The sequence below is a fragment of the Panthera uncia genome, assembly GCF_023721935.1.
Source record: "Panthera uncia isolate 11264 chromosome A1 unlocalized genomic scaffold, Puncia_PCG_1.0 HiC_scaffold_17, whole genome shotgun sequence".
NCBI classification, from domain to species: Eukaryota; Metazoa; Chordata; class Mammalia; order Carnivora; family Felidae; genus Panthera; species Panthera uncia.
Window position 1 is genome coordinate 41,911,079 of NW_026057577.1, and position 23,934 is coordinate 41,935,012.

A 23,934-nucleotide genomic window follows, 5' to 3' on the forward strand; every position below is an offset into this window, starting at 1 on the left:
AAAATCAATGCAAAATAATTTTCTTAATTTTTAAAAAAGATTATCTTAGAAAGAGGAAAAGGGAGAGAGAGACGAGAGAGAGAGAGAGAGAGAGAGAGAGAGAGAGAATCCCAAGCAGGCTTCAAGCTCAACTGAGAGTGTAATACAGGGCTCGATCCCATGACCCTGGAATTCTGACCTGAGCTGAAATCAAGACTTGGACACTTAATCAACTGAGCCACCCAGGCACCCCTCAAAATATTTTTTTTAAATAAGAAAGGTAGTTAAGGTTATGATAGGGGTACAAAGATGGAGATAAAAGATCTCTATTTATTTGGGTGATGAAAGAATAGTAAAAATTTTGGAAAAAAAACACAGGAGAGGGTAACACTTAGCTGAGTGTTGAGAATGAGAATAGGTCTGCCAGCAGCAGGGTAAATTGTTTCAGACACAGGAGTCTTCATGGCCATCAAGTGGTCCAGAGGTCCCTCCTCCCTCATCTGAACACTGCAAAACCTCCTAGCTGAGGATCCTACTTCTTCCCTTGTCCCACACCAATTTACAACCCGGCTTAAGCTTGAATGGTTCTTTTAAAATGTAAATCAGGTGGTGGCATTCCTTTGCTCAAGAAGCTTCTCTCTCACTTGAAGTAATAGCACCTGTCCTTACAATGGCTTCTTCAATGGGCTCTCACCACCCCACCTCTCTGATCTCGGGTAGGCTACTCTCCCTTCACACCTCTGATCCAGCCTTTTTGGCCTCTTTTTTCCTGCTTTAACATATCAGGCAACCTCCTATTTCAAGTCCTCACTAGCCTAGAATCCTCTACTCACTTGTCTGCATTGCTCATTCCCTTCCCTCCTCCAGGTATCTTTTTAGCTCTCTGCTTCTCACTGAGACCATCCCTAAAAATACAATTTAAAATTGCAGTGACTTCCAGCTAGCTTCTCCTGTCTCTATTTCCTGGTTTATGTTTTCCCCTAGTTCTTGTTACCTTTTACTTTACCATATAATATGCATATATTTTAAAGGTTTTTTTTAAATTTATTTTGAGAGACAGTGAGTGAGTAGTGGAGAGGCAGAGAGAGAGAGAGGGAGAGAAAGAATACCATACTCAGGGCTTGACTTGGAGCTCGATCTAATGAACCCTGAGATCATGATCTGAGCTGAAGTCAAGAGTCAAATGCTTAACCGACTGAGCCACTCAGGTGCCCCACCACATAATATATTTTTATTACTTATTTTTTGTCTTTTTTTCTTCTGCTAGATTATAAACTCCATGAGGAAAGAACTGTATGTCTGCTACTTTTTTTTCTTCACTGCTTTATCTCCAACACTTAGAATGCTTTATTCTTTCAACAAACTTATCTGATAGCCTGTACTCATTTCCAGTTGCTGCTGTAACAAATTACACAAATTTATCTTACTGCTTCTGGAGGGGAAAAAAAATCCAAAAGGAATCTACTCCTGAAATCATCGTTTCACTATATGCTAACTAATTTGGATGTAAATTAAAAAAAATAAAAAATTAAATTAAAAAAAAAAAGAAAGTCAGGAGCCTGGCTTGTGGCACAGACAGACACCAGCGTGGTAAGACTGAGGTTGGTAAAATAGATAGGAGCCAAATTATCCAGGCTCTTCTAGGCCTCATGAGGAGTTCTGATTGTATCTGGAGGTTGATAGCTATTAGAGGGCTTTGAGAGGGGAGTAATCTATGTTGTAATCTATGTTCTTAAAAGGGGACCATGACTATGGAAAATGGATTACAGGGGGCAAGAGTGAATGTAGAAGACCCATAATGAAGCTACCACTGTGGTAGTCTGGGTAGAAGGTCATGGTTTCTTACTAGGGTGGAAGCGATGGACACAATCACGCATACACCCCCCAGACACAAACACAGATATATTTAAAATGGATTTCATATGTAACACTGATAGAATTATTTGCCTATGGGAACAGAAGATTATTCCAAGGATTTTGGCTTGAGCAGTGGAATATATGGCAATGCTATTTACTGTGGGAGATTTGGAGAAGAGTGAATTTGTAGAGTGATGTCAAGAGTTCTGTTTTAGACATGTGAAGTTCAGATGCTTATAAACCCCCCCAAAGGGCCATGTAAGTAGCTGCCAGGGATGGAGCTATGCATTTGGGAGTATAAGATAGTTTAGCTGGCATTTAAAGGCATGGGAGTGTATGGGATCACTTAGAGAACAGAAATGAAGTGATTATGGGAAGCTCCAGATAGCAGTGATAATAACAGTAAATTCCTATATAAGACTTAACCCGTGCCAAGCCCGGTACTTTGATATTTACATACATTAATATATTTAATCCTTACAACAATTCAATGAGATTGTTTCTATTATTATCACACTCTGTTTTCTAGGTGAGAATACTGAGGTAAAGAATTAAGAAGCTTTCTCAAGATCACACAGGCACTACAAATTGGGATTGAGATTTAGGAAGTCTGATTTGATGGTCCATGCTCTCAAAATTAAGTTTATACAGTATTGTTTCCCTCAGAAGCAGAGTCTGGATGAATCTAAGATTATGGACTAGATCATTATAGCCTGTACTTGCTCAGTGTTCTATTATCTGAAGCAACTACTTGGATGCATATCGGAATTGGAGTTGGCAAGCAGCCAAATTCAGTGGTGAAAGCATTCACTTCCACAAAAATATGCTCTTTCCTTTCAATTTGCTCTGACTTTTTAATTTTTAAAAAACTCTTTTCAACTCTAGAACGAAAGCTCTTTTTGCCATGTTGGGGTAGGATTTGATAAAATACATACACACACACGCGCGTGCACACACACACACACACACAAATTTTTTTTTTTCAACGTTTTTTTTTTTTTTTTTTTTTTTTTTTTGGGACAGAGAGAGACAGAGCATGAACGGGGGAGGGGCAGAGAGAGAGGGAGACACAGAATCGGAAACAGGCTCCAGGCTCCGAGCCATCAGCCCAGAGCCTGACGCGGGGCTCGAACTCACGGACCGCGAGATCGTGACCTGGCTGAAGTCGGACGCTTAACCGACTGCGCCACCCAGGCGCCCCTCACAAATTTTAATATAAGTAGCCTTCCCAACAATCCCTAGGAAATTCTGTGGTTCCCTGCACCATTGCTTGATAATCTGTTCACTTATCGTGACAAACAGCCCATCTTTGAAAGGATAAAGTATTTGGAATTGATTCCCAGGATGAATCACATTTTAATAATTGCATAAGATTACTCACCAGTTCAAGGGAGTTAGATTTGAAAAACCAAATAAAAATCAAGTATACCCAACTTATATTTTGCTTACAACATGTTCTATTATACACCCACAAAATGTTTCTTTTGTGAAGACTCAACCTGAAGATCCACTGAAGGGAAATTTCCATTTCTGTGACTGTGTCAGTGACACAATCAGTGTAGTCATATGCAATGTTCTTATTTCACTGTGTGGGACACAGAACAGTTTGCTGATTAACTGACAAATGAATGTCTGTTCAAGACAATCTAGAGGTCAGTGTCTGAAGAGTGACTCAAAGGGTAGATGTCCCAAGAGAACCATCGACAAGGCTGCGTCTCCAAGGTCTCCGGATGAGGGCAGTGATTGATGATGAGAAAGCTGCTTCTGATTCAATATGTACTTTGTGGGTAGTAATTCCACAAAGTCATTTACTGATAGTTGATTGAACACCTACTACGTGCCAAGTGCTGGGCACTCATAATAATGAGTGAGGGGCAGATGAGCACTATTTGCATGAACTTCATGGACTAATAGGAAAAATAGACAAATGACTAATACAAATAAAGTGAAATGGGGGAAGACAGTTCTCTGGGCATGGGGTGGGTTGAGAAATTTTGCTAGTTGGCTCTCACTGTTTTGACGACCTGGTTTTGATACTTATATAGGATCTTGGTAAAATACTTGAAAATCATTTTCATTGTTAGTGTTCATCAGAGGATTAGATTGATTCAAATTCAATTCTCTGGACTCCTTAAGCATCACAAGCCCACAATCTTAAAAAAGTCCATAAAAGGCCCATACACTTTAAGATTGGAGATATAATGTTTTTTTTTTTTTTTTATGTAAGGTTTTCTATTCCTTTTATCTATCGATGATGCTAATTTTAAATGCTTCAAAAACTGCTTTCCATCTCTCTCTCCTCCTGAATTCCACTGAAAATGAACTGGGCAGGGGCGTTTGAGTGGCTCAGTGGGTGAAGCGTCCAACTTCAGCTCAGGTCATGATCTTGCAGTTTGCAAGTTCGAGCCTCCCTTGGGGTTCTCTGCTGTCAGCTCAGAGCCCACTTTGGGTCCTCTGTCTTCCTCTCTCCCTGCCCCTCTACCCACCCCTCAAAAATATATAAACATTAAAAAAATGAACTGGGCAGGCGTGCTATTTAAGAGGAGGATATTTTCTGGGTTTAGAGGAAAACACCCAGCTATAGGTATGGAGAGATGTGTTAATTACTTAATTCATTGTTTCATTTAGATTTGCTGAGTGCTGGAATGAACCAGCATTATGCTAGGAGCTATAGGTTCCAGACCATTGTATGAAGAAGATTGACCCCCCAAATATTTCCACAACCTAATTCCAGAAACTGGTAAATATGTTTGAATTGAATTAAGGTTGCTAATAAGCTGATGTAGAATGGGGAGAGTATCGTGGATCATCTAGGTGGGCTCAGTGTAATCACAAAGGTGCTTATTAGTGGAAGATGGAGGCAGAAGAAGGAGAATGAGAGAGATGGTAGTATGACTACCTCTCATCGCACCATTGTTGGCTTTGAAGATGGAAGAATGAGTCCATGAGCCAAAGAGTGCTGGTGGAGTCTAGAACTGAAAAAGACAAGGAAATGGATTATCTCCTGGAACTTCTGGAAAATAGCACATTTCTGCTGACCCTTCGGTTTTAGCCCAGTGAGACCAATTTTGTGCTTTTGACCTCTAGAACTGTAAGATGATATTGTGTTGCTTGAAGTCACTAAGCTTGTGTTAGTTTATTACAATAGCAATTGAAATCTAACACTCAGACCATAGATAGTTCCTGGCCTCAAAAAACTAATAGACTGGTAGAGATGTTAAGAGTTCAATGAAGTAATGTATAGCTAGCAACACTGAGTGCTGCCCAGGGCTGACACTGGAAAAAAAGGCTTATAGAAAGGATAAAATATCCTACGTATTGGTCAAAACTAAAGAATTGAAGCCATAGATTTTTTTTGCTGGCCATATGATCATTTGTGGCCAAGAAAAGACAGGATAACTCTTTGTGGGCATTTCTAGAGACAGCTGAGGAATTTGCCAAAGATATTAGCAGGTGGACCCACAGAGTGTTGAAGAGGTGGAGGTAGAGATGCTACCAATATTTAAAAGAATCTGAGATGATAATATGAGATGATAATATTTTAAATACCACCTATACAATGACTTCCAAAACTTCTATTTGCCCTTTCTGTAAGTAGCACCTCTACTTTTCTAGTTCTTCAGGACAAAAACCTTGGACTCTTCCTTGACTTCCTTTTGCCTAGCACCCCCTATCATTTTCTTCTGGGAATCTAGTTAGCTTTATTTTCAGTATATTTCCACTCCAAACACTTCTCACCACTACCTCTGCTGCATTCCTAGTCTTAGCCACTTTGACTATTAAAAAATAGTAGTCTCAAATTGATCTGTCTACTTCCATCCTTTTCCAAATAGAATCTACTCTGAACCACAGAATTCGGAACAGTCCTTTAAAAATGTAAATCATTACTTTGCTCAGAACTTTCCAATGATGTCCAATCTCACTCAGAGTAAAAACCAAAATCAAAATCCTCCTAGGGATCTACCCAGGAGAATTAAAAGTGTGTTCGCACAAAGATTTCCCACAAATGTTTGCAGCAGCGTTATTCATACTAGCCAAAAAGTAGAAATAACCCATCAGTTCATTAACTGATAAGTGGTTAAATAAAATGTGGTATATAGAAAGGAACAAAGTGTTGGCACCTGTGAAAACATGCATGAATCTGGAGAACGATATGCAAAGGAAAATAAGCCAGTCACAAAAGCTCACATACTTTTTTATTCTATTTATATAACATACCCAGAATAGGCAAATCTATGGAAACACAGAAAGTACATTAGTAGTTGCTAGGGAAAGGGAGGAAGGAGTCAAGAACAACTGATAAAGAAGATGGTGTTTCTTGTGCAGTGGTGAAAATGTTCTGGCAGTAGGTGAGTGGTTACCCAGCTTTGTGCATACACTAAAAACTGCTGAACTCTACCTGGAGGGAAGTGTGTATCTGAACATAATAGGGATTCTATCAGGAAAGTGTAAAGGATGAAATTAGATGTGGAAAAGATTAACAAAAAAAAATCTGCCTCATCCCTCTAGCCATTTGAGTTGATAATTCTGTCTAAATCTTCTCTACCTGGAGAAGTTCTGAAACAGGTTTATGCAAACATCCCGGCACAAACCACAGTTGTTGTGGTATGGTATGTACTATCATTGCAGCTTCCCTCTGCTGGTAGTGACCTTGATCACTTGGGTGAGGCAATGTTGGTTGGTTTTTCCAATGCCTCCAGCAGGGCCAGACTGAAATCTTGGGAGGCCCTAAGCCCTGAAAACATTTTAAGGCTTATCTCCTCATTATATTAAAATTTTTTTTAATGTTTATTTATTTTTGACAGAGAGAGAGAGAGAGACAGAGCATGAGCAGGGGAGGGGCAGAGAAAGAGGGATACACAGAATATTAAGCAGGTTCCAGGCTCTGAGCCGTCAGTACAGAGCCTGATGTGGGGCTCGAACTCACAGACCGCGAGATCATGACCTGAGCCGAAGTCGGTTGCTCAACTGACTGACCCATCCGGGCACCCCGTCTCTTCATTATATTAAGAGAATAAAATCACCATACTGAAAAATAAGTTCTGATATTTTCCAGGATGACTACATTTTGTGGGAATTTTCTTTTCTAAAGCTGTAAAATTATTTCCTGAAACTTCTTTTTTGGTGTTTCTGCCTTGTTGGTGTCTTAGGTTGATTTGGGACATAGTCTCACTTTCTCTTTCATTTACGGTTCCTTCTGAAAGGGACCTGATAGGTTTTTGTTTGCCTTTTTTCTTTTTCCTAACTCAAATACATATAAATGTAAGGACAACTTACACTTAAATGAAATAAGTGTATTTGGTTCTCTAAGCATTTATTCCTATTGTGTTAAAACAGAAGATCTATGCTAGAAATAAGAGCAGCCACAAAGGTTAATAAACTTTTGTCCTTAGAGAACTTCTCGTCTTTGGGAAGTGCTACCTCAACCTAATCCAAATGCATGAATCACTGCATCAGAGTTCTGTCACAAGGCAGATGACATCTGTTTTCAGATCAGGAGCTTGCTGGGAAACCCCAAAACACATTCCCACCTTCTAAGTTTGACCTTGTTGAAATGGAGGCTGGTTAATTTTTAATGTTAATTAGAATCAGCCATTTGTTGGAATATCTACACTGAGTAGGAATATGGCAGGTCAAAGGAAACTCAGAGAATAAGTATAAGCAGTTACAGTCATATAGCTGTAAGGTTTCCTCCTATCTGCTGTGCTTGGAGACTCTTGAACTCACTAGATGGCTTATATTTTTCTAACATCAGGTTTACGTAAAATCCTGGTACGTTATGGAGTACTAGGTCAAAGGATAAAAGGATTTTTTTTTTGTGCCCTAAAGGACTTTTTTTCATCTTGGTGAGGATTAACCCCTAAAGAGCAGTTGAGGTAATTTAGAAAGAGTTTCAATGCTTTTATTCTAGTAGTATTCTCAAGCAAGTCCACATCATACACCAAGATTAGCTGTTTATTGGGGATTAGCTGTTTATTACTTTAATTTTAGCATTCATTTAATGAGCTCTACAGGAGAATGTGTTAGAGGAGTTAATTTTTTCTCTGTTACTAATTACTTATTATAGGAAGAGAGGAGTATATAATGTGCTAATAAAAAGGATCCCTGTATTGGGTAGATAACAACACATTGGGGGCCACTAAAAGGTAGACCTTCTCCACGAATTCTCCTGTTTTAACCCATACATACATTATACTTCTCAGAAACTGAAATAATCTATTAAATGGGCCTTTAAAATTCTTTCCTTTAGTCATACCAGTGAAGTAGCCCTAATTTATAAAAACCTCAAACCAAAAAACCTGCTTTATCTCATTGATACTGATTATATTATAGGCAGAGAATTTATTGAAAATATCCAACATTTGGTAGGGAAGGGGGATGAAGCACATAATAACAGATTTGAAATTAAAAGTTGGAAATTTATAGCATTAAAATGTGATAGCATATTAGTGAATTCAAGATCACTGAAAAAAAGTTACTGACTTTTATAAATGTCACAGTCTCTGTCAGCCACCTGCTTATTTCTCTAGTCTAAAACCAGAGATTTTCCTCCAACTTATAATTTAAAAAGAGTAGTTAAATTTCTTAAAGGATATCTTTTTTTTTTTTTTTTTTTTTTACATTAGCAGCAGACATAGCTAGTTGCCTTTGAAACATCCAAAGAGCTCTTCTTTGCCTCCTCTATCATTAATAGAACCTCGATTTTGTTTGGAATGGTAATTACACAGGTTCATTTCATGATTTGAGATAAGGTTAAGCTAAGGTTAAATGACAATTGTACCACTTCTATCCTGTCCTTTTTATCTCCTTTGAACATATACCTAATGCCTGGTGCTATAGTAGCCATCTTGTGACCATGAGAACACAAGCCACATGAAACAGAAGGATAAAAGGAGCCCCTTTCTTATTCTTCTGTTTGAATCTACCATGTATTTCCTATCTTCAGACTTTCTACTAAAGTATTCAGTTTTAAGGTACATAGTTATTTTTGTGCTTTAACATTTCTGAAATTAGGAATGTGCTCGTGGCTTAAAGACTATCACAGAGTGCACTTTTCATTTCTAAGAACTAAGGGAGGAGACAGGGGACACGGTGGATTAGATAGATATTAGCAGCATTCTTTAAGGGGGAAATTTACTTACTTTAAAGTTGGCTTCAGTGCTCAGCACCAGTGGCATTTAGTTCTTTAAAAGACCATTTTAAGAATAAATCACTTTTGCTCTTGATAGCACAGAGACCAGTATAAAATTAAAAACTCAATGGCAATTTTTACTTGAAAATTATTCAGAAGAGTTAAACTCTGAATTTGAAAAAGTTCAGAGATTTCTTAATCAGTTGATTTGACATTTTAAAGAACACACAGAGGTGATACAATACAGATCCAAGCTTAACACCTCAATATCTAGTAAACATTCTAAGTAATAAAAACATGTTTCATAATTACTTGGCAACATTTTTCTTTAGGAAAAGAAAATAATTACTATTTGGGCTCATAATGCTTGAGTTTTGACAGAATGCAGTATATTAGAGAAAGAGAATCCTTACTTGGGTAAGGTACTTCTAGTTGGGTATTTTGTTGGATCTGAAGTTAGTTTCAGTGTATATAAGCTGTACATGAAAATATGTTGCATGTCCTGATAAATTATTTTCAGTACTGTTTAGCGTGGCCTTCTAGTGCTCTGGGTGTGAAAGCCCACCTTTAGATACCCAAAATGGCTTAAATATTACTTAAATAATACTTCTCATAAAAATCTTACCAGAGCCCTTGCTTATGCATGTTGGAAAAAAAAACCCTTCTTAAACCATACTAGACAGAGCGTGTTCTACATTTTTTTAGCATGAAAAAAGCGTCACTATTTTAAGTCATAAAGCCTCCACTAACATAAAGTCATCAATTCATATCTTCAGTTCATATCTGGGTCTAAGAGATTGTGATTAAAGAGAGTTAGGCATCCATGCCCACACACTCCCACCCCCACACACTCCCACCCCCACAAGCATACCCAAATTGTAATGGTACGCTTAACAGCTCACATTCTAGGAACTATTTACTATACAAATTTCAGAACACTGCGCTTTATCTCCCAACTGGATTTTATAATTGAAAAAGTGATTCCTACCAGAACGAATGCTAAATATTCTTACATTTAAGATAGACATGCATCTATCAGTGTGCTAAATAGTGTGCTTCTATGAGAACTGAGTAACTCTTCATATTGCAAAAAATTCCTTACTCTGGAGCTTTGCAGGTTTTTTTTTTTATTAAATGTATTTTATGATGAATATTCTTCATTATTTACTATTTTATGACTAATATTCTTTTCAAGATTCACTTCTCTTTCCATTAAAGATTTAAATCTGAGAATGTCTGTGTACTACTACATTCAGGGAAGAGGAGAAACATGTATTAAGTCCCCTAAATGTGTCAGTAACTGTGTAGCTTTCTATCACAAATTGACTTGTTCCATCTGAAAAAACAAAAAAAAAATGAGGTATGTAGGCCCTAAGGTATGCTCTGTGTTACAATTGAGGAACTCCAGCCCTAGACAGACATAGTAAGTTGTTCCAAGTGCTAAGCCATTTGAACCACATGAACCAAACTCCAAAGCCTAGGCAATTTCCAAACCATCACATTCTCTCCTGAGAATGAAGGATGATTGGCAACAAATTGCTGAATGTCTACTATGGACGAGTCATTGGGCTGGCAGTGTCCCTACCTTCCTAGTACTAACAGTTACCTGAGCACTAACACACTGCCTGGTATTACAAAGCATCTCTGGCTAAGTATGAAACTACTGATGGGGCCAGAACAATTGCTCTTAGAAAAAGGCCCTGGCCTTTTAGCACAGAGTGTGGTTAAGAGCCAAGAGCACAGACTTTGAGATCGAGATCTTGTGGGGTTCCTTCTCTAGGAAGGACTTGACTTTGTGCAATTTGCTCACCTCATACAGCTTCAGTCTCTTCGTCAGCAAAAGGCAATACTGACTGAAATGGTTTCCTACCTTACAAAAGTGGTTGTGAAACAATGGGATACCATTTACAAAACACTCAGATGGCACCTAGCATTTAGCTGGCCCCTGGCAATGTTCTGGAGGAGCCAAAGACTAAGTAGGAATGGACTACCTTTTTTTTTTTTTAATGTTTATTTATTTTTGAGACAGAGAGAGACAGAGCATGAACAGGGGAGGGTCAGAGAGAGAGGGAGACACAGAACCCGAAGCAGGCTCCAGGCTCTGAGCTGTCAGCACAGAGCCCGACGCGGGGCTCCAACTCACAGAACGTGAGATCATGACCTGAGCCAAAGTCAGACGCTTAACTGACTGAGCCACCCAGGCGCCCCTAGGAATGGACTACCTTAAAGACAGGTCTCAAGCATCAGTCCGCCCTGGGACCAGAAATGCACTGGGAGGAGTGGTTCCCATGGGCATAACACAAACAAATGTTGAAATGTTCAACAAAGACTTGCCCAGGAACACCACAACTAAAACAAAGTGACCCTCTGTTTAATTGCTAACAACTACTAAATATACACAGAATCAGCTTTGATTTTCAAAGGTATAGATATCACCAACAGGAGTATTCAGGTACCTAAACAGTCACATGGTAACTGCTCTGAAGAGGTAGTGCTTTGTAGTTAGCCTGCAGAACAGCTGTGGTCTGTTTACAGGGCTCACCACTATTTGCATGTCTCTGCCTCATGGGCTATAAAATCAGCTAATTCCTCCTGCTTGCTTCTGGTAAAGCATTAAAAAAACAAAACAGAACAAAATTTGGTCAATGAAACCACCTCTCCTAGCTGAAACTGCATCAGCCTGGATATCACTGTGCTCTCTGATGCCATATTCCCTATTTTCTGTTCTCTAGTACCCTAGCAATCTGTAACTTGACTGAGTTCCATAAGCCCCAGTTCCATATTTTTAGACACAGAAAAGCAGAATTACATCTGTAAGCCAGATCTTTGTTTTATCCTGCTTTATATTCATTTTTACCTTTGTTACCTAGAACGGCCTGTTATGCTTTCTCTAAAAAAATAATGTGTTTTTAGTGCTTATTTTTGAGAGCAAGAGACAGAGTGCGAGCAGGGGAAGGGCAGAGAGAGAGAGGGGGACACAGAATCTGTAGCAGGCTCCAGGCTCTGAACTGTTAGCTTGGAGCCTGACATGACTCTTGAACCAATAGTCACCTAACTGACTGAGCCACCCAGGCACCCTGCCTGCTTTGCTTTCTTAATCTGCTGAGAACAGTTGCGAAGTATTATATTTTGCTGCTTAGATTTATCCAGACCATTATCTCAAACTTTTAAGTGCTTCATCCCAGTTTTACTGCCTGTAGCACTTCTCAGCTGAAAGCTCTTTCCCTCTGCTTCTAATTGTGATTAGGCATCTGCTGTTGGAAAAGCAGAATTTGCTTTACGGCATGGCGTGGGAGATTGGAGTGTCCCAACGCATCCTTGCTGCAGAACTCTGTTCAGCCCTAGACATGGATCAGTAAGTGGAGGCTACAGAAATAATATCTGAATTTGAAAAATTCTTCATAACACTCTACTAACCATCCTTCCTAGGGCAGGAACTAGATAAAGGTGAATAGCACACACTCCTCAGGAAAATGTCTGCAATTTCCTGCTGGCTTGGAACCGTGCTGCAGTTCTGTTATTAACTGCTCCATGATGGCAAAAAGATGGAGGAAAAGGTTTAAAGGGCTTTGCTAATTAGTGCTTGTTTTAGTGACAGTTGGATGGCTGGCCTTGAAATCGGAAGGTCAGATATGAAAACTCAGGGGAAAGCTTGAAAGCACCAGAATTCTTGTAACTGTGTTCATTCTACACCATCAAGTCCCCCAACCAGGCAACCCCTCATGGTATGTGGCTCCTCATCTTCATGTACTTTCACAAGCATTACTAAAACTCCACCTCACTGGCCAACCAACATGGGAATTTTCCTATCTGTAATAATTGCTACAATTCAAACTAACAAGCTTCAATTTGTCAAGGTCCTTAGGCTTGATAGGAAGCCCCTGATTCCTAAAGAGGGAGGCTTATCACCTTCTTTTTTTTTTTTTTTTTTTTTTTTTTTTTTTTTTTTTTTTTTACTAATAGCCTTGAAGATCTTGGTGGTTCCCACAAACTTCTTCCTTTTATCGCAAAGATGAGTCATAGAAAACTGTCAACAGCTATGGTGTGGGGACAGTGTTAACAGAGATCATTGAAATTCCCACATAATCCCAAACCACTGCTTTGTTACTAGCTTCAGCCTCTTAAAAAAATCTTCCCTAGAAATGTTAACAGCATTTCACTGATATGAGTTTGAAAAGAGCTGGGACCTTTTTGAGAAGTGTTAACCCAAGAGATGGGATCAGAATTGGGCAGTAGAAAGAAGACCTAGAAGCAAAAATGGATTGAATACCAATTGTTGTGTAGTAAACAGATTGTGTAGTTTTGTGTTCCTGCCATGCTATCGTTTATCCTTTATGCCATGCTATACCACAGTTTTTTTATTTATAAACCTTAGTGGGCTAACAAGATCTTTTTTACAGAACTTACACATGAGAATAGGGGTGGAAACTGACCTGCTGAGAAATTAATGGGGTTTTCCAGAAGTCATATGATAAGTGGTTGCTTAGAGAAGAATAAAATTTCCAATTGTAGAAACGCTGTCCGCTGTTCCATTCTCTGTCATCATCCTTCTGATCTTAAGTGTTGAAGTTTGCTGTTCTTCTTTATTTTTTTTTTTTAATTTTTTTTCAACGTTTTTTATTTATTTTTGGGACAGAGAGAGACAGAGCATGAACGGGGGAGGGGCAGAGAGAGAGGGAGACACAGAATCGGAAACAGGCTCCAGGCTCCGAGCCATCAGCCCAGAGCCTGACGCGGGGCTCGAACTCACAGACCGCGAGATCGTGACCTGGCTGAAGTCGGACGCTTAACCGACTGCGCCACCCAGGCGCCCCAGTCTTCTTTATTCTTTTAATGGGCTCTGCTTCTGCCCTGAGGAATTCAACTTGATTTCTCCTATAGATGTTCAAAAGGACACCTGCACTTGAAGAGAAAATGGTGAGAAAAGCCTTGGGGTTAGAGGTGGGAGCCTCACAGGTTTCCCTGGGGGTCTTCAGAAAGATCTCCGCACTGTGGAAACCAGGTGAAGTAAATGGGAGAAGGAATGTTAAAGGAGAAATATTTTCTGGTATTTATGTTGATGGCATGAGTGACCCTCTCTGGCTCCTGCAAAGGCAAGGAGGGAATGGTCATGGACTGTGTATAATGACCCAAGCACTGGCCTAAGAATTTAAATACTCACTGTGAGCTCCAGCTCTGTCAGAGGGCTGTTTGGCTTCAGGGTGTCATTTTACTTCCTTTGTCTCTTGATGTGTAAAGTGAAAACACTGCATTATGAGCGCACCAGCCTTTTTGGGTTCTAACTTTGGATGATGTTAGAAGCCTTATGATAGAGTGGGAATTACACACACAGAAGCAAACTTCCAGTGATACATGTGGTTTTGTCAGGTTGAGCTGTCTGGCTTCCAGTTTCTTCACAAAGAAATGAAGAGAATAACATTTACCTTGCAGGGCTCTTGTGAAAATGATAGAGGACATAGAAGTGGCCCTACATGGATCAGACTGATTTCTGTCCCAGTGATAAGTAGCATAGGTTCTGTCACTGAGAGAGGAAGTGATTCAAGGTGGCTGGCTCTTCATGAGATGAGAAAGGCAGCTCTGTGGTCCCAAGACCTCATGCAAACCCTAACAGTGATTAGAGCCTCATTGCACATGTTTTGCTTCAACCCAACCTCTGTGGTCTTGAGAACCTCCCTGACCCCACTCCCTTGGCTGAGAAGGTCTGCTGGTGAGGTGAATGTAGTGAACCATGGCTTAGAGGGATTCAAGAATAGCTTCTTGGAATACTTTTTCTGGTGCTCCTGAGTTCTTCTGCTCAGAGCTGGGCAGCACATAGAGGTGTGGCGAGCAGATAAAGAAGAGCTGAAGACTCCCACCTTGGTTAGTCTCTCGTATTTCAGCTGAGTTGAGAGTACTTAGGAAAATGATCTCCAGTTGGGAGAGAAAAAAAATCCATCTTTTCTTAGATTTTCATGAACAACCAAGTTTGGTCATTTATAGGAAAATGGATCATTTGACACCTTGGAGACTTTATCTGGGAGGAGATAATTTCTTTATCTCTTGTGCTGTAAGAACTGAAAGTTATTTTGCAGCTATAAAATTAATGATGTATTCACCTGTCCTGAACAATGGATTTGCAGTCTTAACACTGAGCCTGGACCACAATTATGTCCTCTAGAGGTCACCAGTGCACCAGATTTGAAGGCCATGGAGGCTTCCAAAATGCCTTAGGAAAAGCGAAGTGTCCCGCTTAAGTCTGAGTGAAAGAAAATAAGGCAAATAAATGATCGAAACAGCTGTTCTCCAGCTAGGCTCTTAAGAAATAGGAAATCTTGTTCTGAATAGCACATTTTATCATTGATTTTTCTTGGTTTACTTTGGCTCTCTTATGCACTGATTCTAACTGGAGGAAACTCTTAAAATGGTTAAAAGCTTCCTCACAGAATAGCTTAATTTTAGAAGCCATGGAAGAAACTTAACTATATGGGAGCAAATGTTTTTAGAAATAAGCTATTTGAGCTTTCATTCAAAGAATGTTACATTCAGTGGTGCTCTGGCCAAAGAAGAGTCTGTGCATATCTCCTCGGCTAGCTGTCCTCAAAGTGATTGGGCACCTGGAGGTGAGAAGTATGGGAAGCGGCCCTTTAATTAACTGTTATATAATTTCTGAGTTGTCTTACGTGGGAGGACACTATCCCAAGTACTTAGATCTCTGCAGAAGAATCAGAAACTGCACGTGAAGGGATCACCTTGGTAGTCAAAACATATCTTTCCTTTGGAAGAACTACCAGCCAAGAGGATGGCAAGCTGGAAGTCCCCATGGGACTATTCTTAGGTGATTTGCCTTTTTAGTTATACCTAAGCTTTAACCTTGTGTGAAGCTAATTGTCTTCCATAGAGAGAATTTGCTTTGAGCACAATGCTACATGTTGGCTGTGGAACTGAACCAGGGGGCTGAACAGCAGCCCGCTGAGAGCCAGGACGTGTTGAGACATAGCCCACTGCCATTGGCTTGTGTTGCTCAAGCCCTGTGACCTGGGAGTTGCCACCAGGGGATCACGGCATTGTTCCTGCTGCTCCGGTTCCTCTCTGAGGAGAGGAATTCCTACATCAAGACTTTCCCAGGGTCCAGACACTTGCAGGCAGCTGACCCATCAGGAAATAGCCTCTCCCCTCTGCCTTCCCACATTCCTTCCTGAGCATTCCCCAGCCCAAGGTGTGGCCAGTCCTCAGAAGATCTGCTGGTGTTGACTGACATGTAAACAAAAGCTTCCTCTAGATAAGAAACATCACAGTGCTATAGGAAATTTATTTGTTCTGGGTGGAGCTTTCTTTCTTTCTCTCTTTCCCCCACCCCCACCCTCAGAAAGTCTACATTGCTGACCATGTAGTTTCTTATCATTTTTTTTGGATATGTGGAACAGTCAATGTTCAAACAATGAGTTTTGTTTGCGTAACTTGTTTTTACTGCTAATTCACAAGGAAGTAAAATAGTGTCCTAGCGGGTTTATGGTGTTCTTTCTCAGGATTATTAGATTTATTCCTGAGTGCTAAAAAAGAACAAAGGCAAATTTCATTTCTGAAATGTATTCTTTAGCTCCTTTAAAAGCTGCTCATACTGCAGAAATAGAGGAGTTCAGGAAAGGATGCCTTTTGTCATTCATTCTGGAGAATACTTCAGCTTAGATGATATCCCAGGGGAAACCGTACAACACTTGGCAATGTTTTAGCTCAGCTAGGTTAAGAGTGACTTCACCTCCTGTCAATGTGGGGCAGATAGGGAGGTTTCCTGGGACTCTGCTGTTTTATCTCGGTTATCAATTGTGTGACCGTGAGCAAGTCTCTGACATCTCAGTTTTTCTTATTAAAGTGTTGGTCGCAATCCTCCTTGAGGTCCATTTTGAAGTGAACATCTAGTCTGAGAAATTAAATCTGTTCAGTCACGGGCCACTTGCACCCTGACAGGTGTAGGAGTCCCTCAGGGCTGTTGGGACAACATACTAAAAACTGGGCAGTTCAAACAAACAAACAAACAAACACAAAAACAAATTCTCACAGTTCTAGAGCCTAGGATCCCCAAATCATGGGTGTCAGCAGACCATGGTCTCTGAGGGCTATAGGGGAGAGTTCTTCCTTGCCTCATTTACCTTCCGGAGTTTTCTGGCATTTGCTTGGCTTATATGTGCCTCCTTCCAGTCACATCATGGTTTTCTCCATGTGCGAAATCTTTCCTCTGTATCTGTCCATGTCCAAGCTTCCCCTTTTGATAAAAACACCAGTCATATAGTATTAGTGCCTACCACAATGACCTCATTTTAACTTGATTACTTCTGAAGGGGAGCAATTTTGTCACCTGAAGATAGGCTTCTTTGGCATGTCGAGTATTTGAAGCTGGTTATTTCATTTTATTTTTTTGTAATACTTATTTTTGAGAGAGAGAGAGAGAGAGAGAGAGAGTGAGTGCAGGGGAGGGGCAGACAGAAAGAGAGACAGAGAATCCCAAGTAGGCTCTGCATTATCAGTACAGAGCCCAACTTGGGGCTCGAATTCACAAACTGCGACATCATGACCTGAGCCAAAATCAAGAGTCAGATGTTTAACCAAATGAACCACCCAGACACCCTAAGCCTGGTTATTTTTAAGAAATTGCAGACACAAAAGAAGCACTGAAAACCAAGTAGAAGTTAGTTTTTGGTAGAGGTTTTCATTTATAAGGGAAATCTTCATTTGTTAGTTTGTCTACCTCCTGTACCAGGAAGAGAGGGAATGACTGAGTCTTTTGAAACTGTTATCAATTAAGAAGGCAATGCTAAAATATGCATAAAAACCCTTCCCTTGTTTGCCTGGTTTTCCTGGTAACTTCCCATTACACACTCCCCACCCCCAACATCTTTTGTCTTTAGTGGAAGATGATACCTAAGGTAAAGCTTCAGGCATTTTGTAGTTGTTCGGTTTTCCTGGGTCTTTCCCAGGTATACAGGAGGTATACATTTTATTTTGTTTCCAAATTTTTATTTAAATTCTTGTTAGTTAACATATAGTGCAATATTGGTTTCAGGAGTAGAATTTAGTGATTGATCACTTACCTATCACACCCAGTGCTCATCATAACAAGTGCCTTCCTTACTACCCATCACCCACTAGCCCATTCCCCACCAACTTCCCTCCATCAACCCTCAGTTTGTTCTCTGTCTTTAAGAGTCTTAAGGTTTGTTTCTCTCTTTGTCTCTTCTTTTCTTTTCTTTTCTTTTCTTTTTTTCTTTTCTTTTCTTTTCTTTTCTTTTCTTTTCTTTTCTTTTCTTTTTTTCAAGAGAGAAAGGGAGAGTGCACATGGAGGGGAGGGACAAAAGGAGAGGGAGGGAGAATCTTAAGCAGGCTCCACATCCAGCACAGAGCCCAACGACTTGGGGCTCCGTCTCCTGACCATGAGATCATGACCTGAGCTGAAATCAAGAATCAGACACTTAACAAACTGAGCCAGCCAGGCACCCCTTCCTCTCTCTCTCTTTCTTTTTCTTTTTCCTCTTCCCATATGTTGATCTGTTTTTTGTCTTAAATTCCACATATGAGTGAAATCATAGTATTTGTCTTTCTCTGACTGACTTATTTTGTTTTGCATAATACATTCTAGTTCCATCCATGTCATTTCAAATGGCAAGATTTCATTCTTTTTGGTGGCTGAGTAATAGTCCATTGTTTATATTTATACCACATCTTCTTTATCCACTTAGTCACTAGATATTTGGGCTTTCTCCATAGTTTAGCTATTGTAGATAATGCTGCTATAAACATCAGGGTGCAGAATCTGTGTTTTTATAAACTTTGAGGTTAATACATGTTATTAAATTGTTTTTCTCCTCTTAATCTGTCTTATGTCAATTTAATTATTAGACCAACCAAAGACCCCACAAGGTAAGAAGGGAAGACTTCTCTGTTCCTACACTTCTTTAAAGATCCTACTTCCTAATAAGGACACATTCTGAGGTCCTGGGGGATTCAGACTTCAACATATCTTTTGGGGGACACAATTCAACCCACAGCAGCAAGTAATTGGAAAATCTCTGTATTGCTTATTTTCTCTTTGACCTCTGTGTTAGGTCGCTCTATGTGCTGAGAGGCCTACATGGATCACACCAAGGGCCCCCTTTGTTCTCTGGCTTTCAGTTGGCATGGCCAGTGCCAAGGTGTGAGACTGTGGAGTAGGGTTGAGTATTTTTTCCTTGAGTATAAGGGGTGTCACCATATTTGGCTGTGTCCTGTAGGGACACCATATTTACACAGATTTCTTTGCTTCTAAGGACCCTTAAGATCTTCTTCAAGTGTTCAGGCTTAATGATTCTTCAATAATTCTCCCCATGTCTTCCCCTAACCTGTCACTCAAATTAGTTTCCCTACCCATACTTTAACAATATTCTCTTCATTAAACTCTTTTTATATTATTCACTTTGAGGGGGGAGTCAGTAGATCCTAATTCTGCTGTAGAGTGATTCTTAGACTACTCTGTGAAGAAAATAGTATTACCCCTTTAACCACTGGAGGAAACTGAGTTTTGAGTGGTTTAGTGAATCTCTTCGTTTAACTCAGCTACCCATGTTTTCACATTCCATTATTTGCTTTTAAAAAATGTTATATTTATTTTTACTGTGATGTTCATCAGCCCTGGAAAATGAACATCTGTATCATGTGGTCAGGGACTTGGCCTTTTCTCTCTTCCCTTCCCCAGGCCAGTCCTTAGCACTCAGCATACTGAGTGCATAACTTACTCCTTCCTTAATTGATTGCATGGCTAGTCCTAAACTCATTTATTTCTCTGTGTCTGATATTTCCAGGGTTTCTTACAAGCCCTCAATATCATCTTCTTTGCTTGAATTCTGTCTTTTCTTCCTAATAACCTGCCTTTAATATGTTTCAGGCCCCTCTATCTACCCTGGGCTCTCCCACAGCTGTTACTCTTATGTATGTATGCATGTATGTATGTATGTATGTATGTATGTATTTGGACCTGTGGTAAAATCTACACATATATCAGTGTGCAAACAATATCTACTGAAAGCCCATTATACCCTGGCTTAGTTGAACTACACAGTGGTCATGAAAATGGACACCCAGATTTAAGGGTGGGTATTACACCAACCATATGAAACGTCTCTTAAAATGTACAAGGGAGTTGGCCACATTACTAGGAAACAAGCACAATGAATATTTGTGGCTTAAGTTTCTAGTTGAAAGTTAGAGAATTCTGGGTTGGTTTGCATTAGAATTCTTGTTACCCTTTTTAAGGGGGGAAAAACTCATTAAAAAGTAGAAAGGTTTTCTTGGATATCAAGTAGCTTTTTCCAAATCACATTTGGCCTACTAAAGTGTGAAGGGAAAAGAAATGCTTGAATTCTGATTTCCTTAATGCCCACTTGGGTTTAAGTAAGAAATGGAAAACACCCTACTAAATGCCTTTTGAATTATTCTAGAACTCAAATATTTGGAAAGGCACTTAAGATATTCGAGAATGCCCAAGTTGATTTCAGTTTTACTCTGGACATTTTTTAAGTACATCATTACCATCGAAATTTTCTTGTTGTAAGCACAATAGCCCTAAGGTTTTTTTGTTTGTTTTTGTTTTCTAAAGATGTGTAAAGTGATATAAAAGGGAGGGGGGAACCTGCTCAATGGGCTGTATAGGAGGCAGACTTCTCTATTTGTGTGTCTTGTGTTGCATTCCTGCTTAAGCACTTAGCCTGCCTCCCTGTTGTCCACTGAATCGAGTCAAAGCCTCCCTCTCTGGAGTTCACAGATGTCCACAGTAGTATCCAGCCTGGTTTCCTGCTGTTGCATGAAGAATGGTGTCAGAAGAAAATTCAAAATTAGGTAGGTGCTGAGCAAGGCCATCCTGGGAGGGGTCAGATTTGAATTTGATGAGTTCTCTGAGGTGGGAAGAGGTGCTTGCAGTACATTTCCTGGGGGTGCCGAGTCCCCCATAGAAGTTATTAAAGCAGGGATAGAGGTTTAGCTTCCTGATCCCAGTAAAAATGTGGGGGCTTGGTTGCAGGAGTATCAGAGAGACCTTGATATTTATGCAAGGGCACAAAGGCCAAGAGCAATTAGCGGTGAGGCTGGAAATGCCATTTTTGGAGCTGCTGCACAAGTGAGACAGGGGCAGTTCTAAAAGCTTAAACATCCTGCTGCTGAAGGCAAGCATCACAAGACTCCAGTGCTGGAAATCAGAGGGAGGGAGTCAAGATCCTTCTCTCCTGTGAAATGGCACTTATTTTAAGCCTCATCTGTGTTCTCTGGGCTGTAGACATGCCTGGGCATAACTGACAGATTGGAAGGAAGAGCCAGAAGGAGTGTGTTTGCATAAAGGACCAAGATGATAGCTGGTGCACGTGGCTTTCTCCCACAGCAATAGAATGGGTGAATATGAATACAATATGGGCTGTCACTCTAACTGTCATTAGCTCTCCTTCCACAGATTTATGTCTGAGTCTTAGGTTCAGAGGAGGCTGCAGATAAAAATGGGAGCAGTTGCTCTTATGTACAATTTAAGAACAAAAATCAGCACTGTTTTGAGACCAATGCACAGAATAATATGAAATTGAGAGAGATTTTTCTGACTCCATTATGAGACACATGGAAGCTTTGCTGTGCTGAGGGGCTTTTAGAGGGGATACTGCCATTGTCTTATTGACGACTAGACTTTGTGCTTTGATAACACATCAGAGATTTAATCTGGCAAAGAGATAAGTAAAACCCACTTAATGTAAAATTGCAATAACTAATGACATGCATCACTGCATCTTCCACCAAGATACTCATTTTATTTTTTCTCCTTACTTAAAAAATCATGGAGAATTTTCATTGGATGCTTTATAACATATTGCATAGGTACATTTGTTTAATTTTTATTTCCTTAAAGTATTATGTTTGTAAGAACAACCTATTGCCTTAAAAAAACTGTAACATATTGTTTTTTACATAATTAATGCTAAGCTTGTCGATCTCCTATCATTAAGCACAAAACCCACAGACAGATCTTGTCTTCATGGCACTTCTTTTGAGGCAACAGAGTAGGCATCCACTCTCTTTCCTTATATGTTTGCTATGGGCAGCAGAAGTGATACTATTATGGATGATTATTTTATTTATCATAATTATAAAATTTATTGAAAAAATATTTTTGTATGCCTCTAAGGAAGGCAAAAAGATGATTCACTGTTTTAGAATTTGACATTTTTTTTTTCTTCCCCTGACTAGTTACAATAGCAAGGGAAGATTCTGATAGAGTCCAAAGAATGGAATCAAAAGGCCTAGAATTAAAAAAAAAAAAGAAAAAGGAAAAGGAAAAAACAAAGTACAATTGATTGATGTACTTAACCATCTACTGATTCCCATAGTCATTGGTTTGGGCTACCCTGCCACGTAACCCTAGCATATATACCCAAGAGCCACAATAAAATAGTCTGTTTCATAGAAATAGTTTGTATCCAATATAGGATCTTAAGAATTAGAGAAACCTGAGATGCTCTTTTTCTTCTCAATGTTATGTTAATGTTAAGGGAGGATCCCCAGCCTGATATCCAGACTAATTCCCTGTCCAAAGGTCTGAACTTCTTTTGAAACTAGATAAACATTTATGTGAAATCAAAGGACTTGACTTTTGCTTTGAGACTCCTAAGAGAATGGAATGAGATGAATGAGATGAAAAGAAAAATATTGTCAAGTATCAGTGAGAGTCTTTGAGTAATGGAGTCTGAGAGCTGGGAGGATGCTTGAAATAAGGTGATCAAATATCTAGTTTGCCCAGGAATGAAGAGTTTCTTGTGATGCAGGACTTTGAGCGCTAAAACCTTTCATGATAAGGGGAGCCCATGATCACCTGTTGTTGAGCACATCCTGCCCAACTTCTTCACTATATACATGAAAAAGTAAGGCCCAGTTAGGTGAAATGACTGGCCCGGTGGCAGAATCAAGATGACAGTCCAAATCTTGTGTTTGTCTCCCTATCCTGTGTCATGTCATTAAAAACTGAGAGAAAGAATAGATAGGCTATGTGAGATATGAGTGACCACAGGACACAGATGCCTTTACTCAGGTACTGCTGCAAGGCATCCTGGGAATTCAGATTTGGATAGTCACTGCCAAGACAGGGTTGAGGGCCAGCTGTAGGCAGACTTTCTGTGGTGTTCCTTACACTGTTCAGCGAATAGCATTACATTAGTTTCCTAAGGCTGCCATAATAAATTACCACAAACTTGCTGGCTTAGAAAGCGAAAACCAGTTTTCCCAAAGTCCCTGAGGCTGGAAGTATAAAATCATTGTAACAGCAGGGCCATGTTCCCTCCAAAGGCTCTGTGGGAGAATCTTTCCTTGTCTCTTTCAACTTCTGATCGCTACAGACATTTCTTGGCTTGGGGCTGTGTATGTTCAATCTCTGCCTCCATTTTCACGTCTTCTCTTCTCCCTTTCTCTTACAAGGACTCTTGTCACTGGATTTTGGACTTACCCTGGATCTCAGGCCTACTAGATGAGATTGAGTGATCTTATACGAGATCGTTACCTTAATGATAAGTGCAAGGAGTGTGATCAATCTTAGTGAATGTTTCATAGGCACTAGAAGGGGATGTGTATTCTACTGTTGTATTAAAAATCCTCTATAAATACCAATTAAGTTCAATTAGATGATGGTATAGTTCAGATTTTCTATGTCTATATTGATTTTTTACTTGTTACTGAGAGAGGGGTATTCTAGTCTCCATTTATGACTCTACATTTTTTTTTTTTGTTTCACTCTTTTAGTTCTTAGAGTAGGTTTCTCTTCTCAGTGTCATGGATTAGCTTTTTCATGTGTTGGGAACCTCTACCATTTGCTGTATGTACATTTAGATTATTATGTCTTCTTGAAAATTTGATCCTGTTAGCAATTATGAACTGTTCTTCTTTTCAATGTTTTTAATTTATTTTTGGGACAGAGAGAGACAGAGCATGAACGGGGG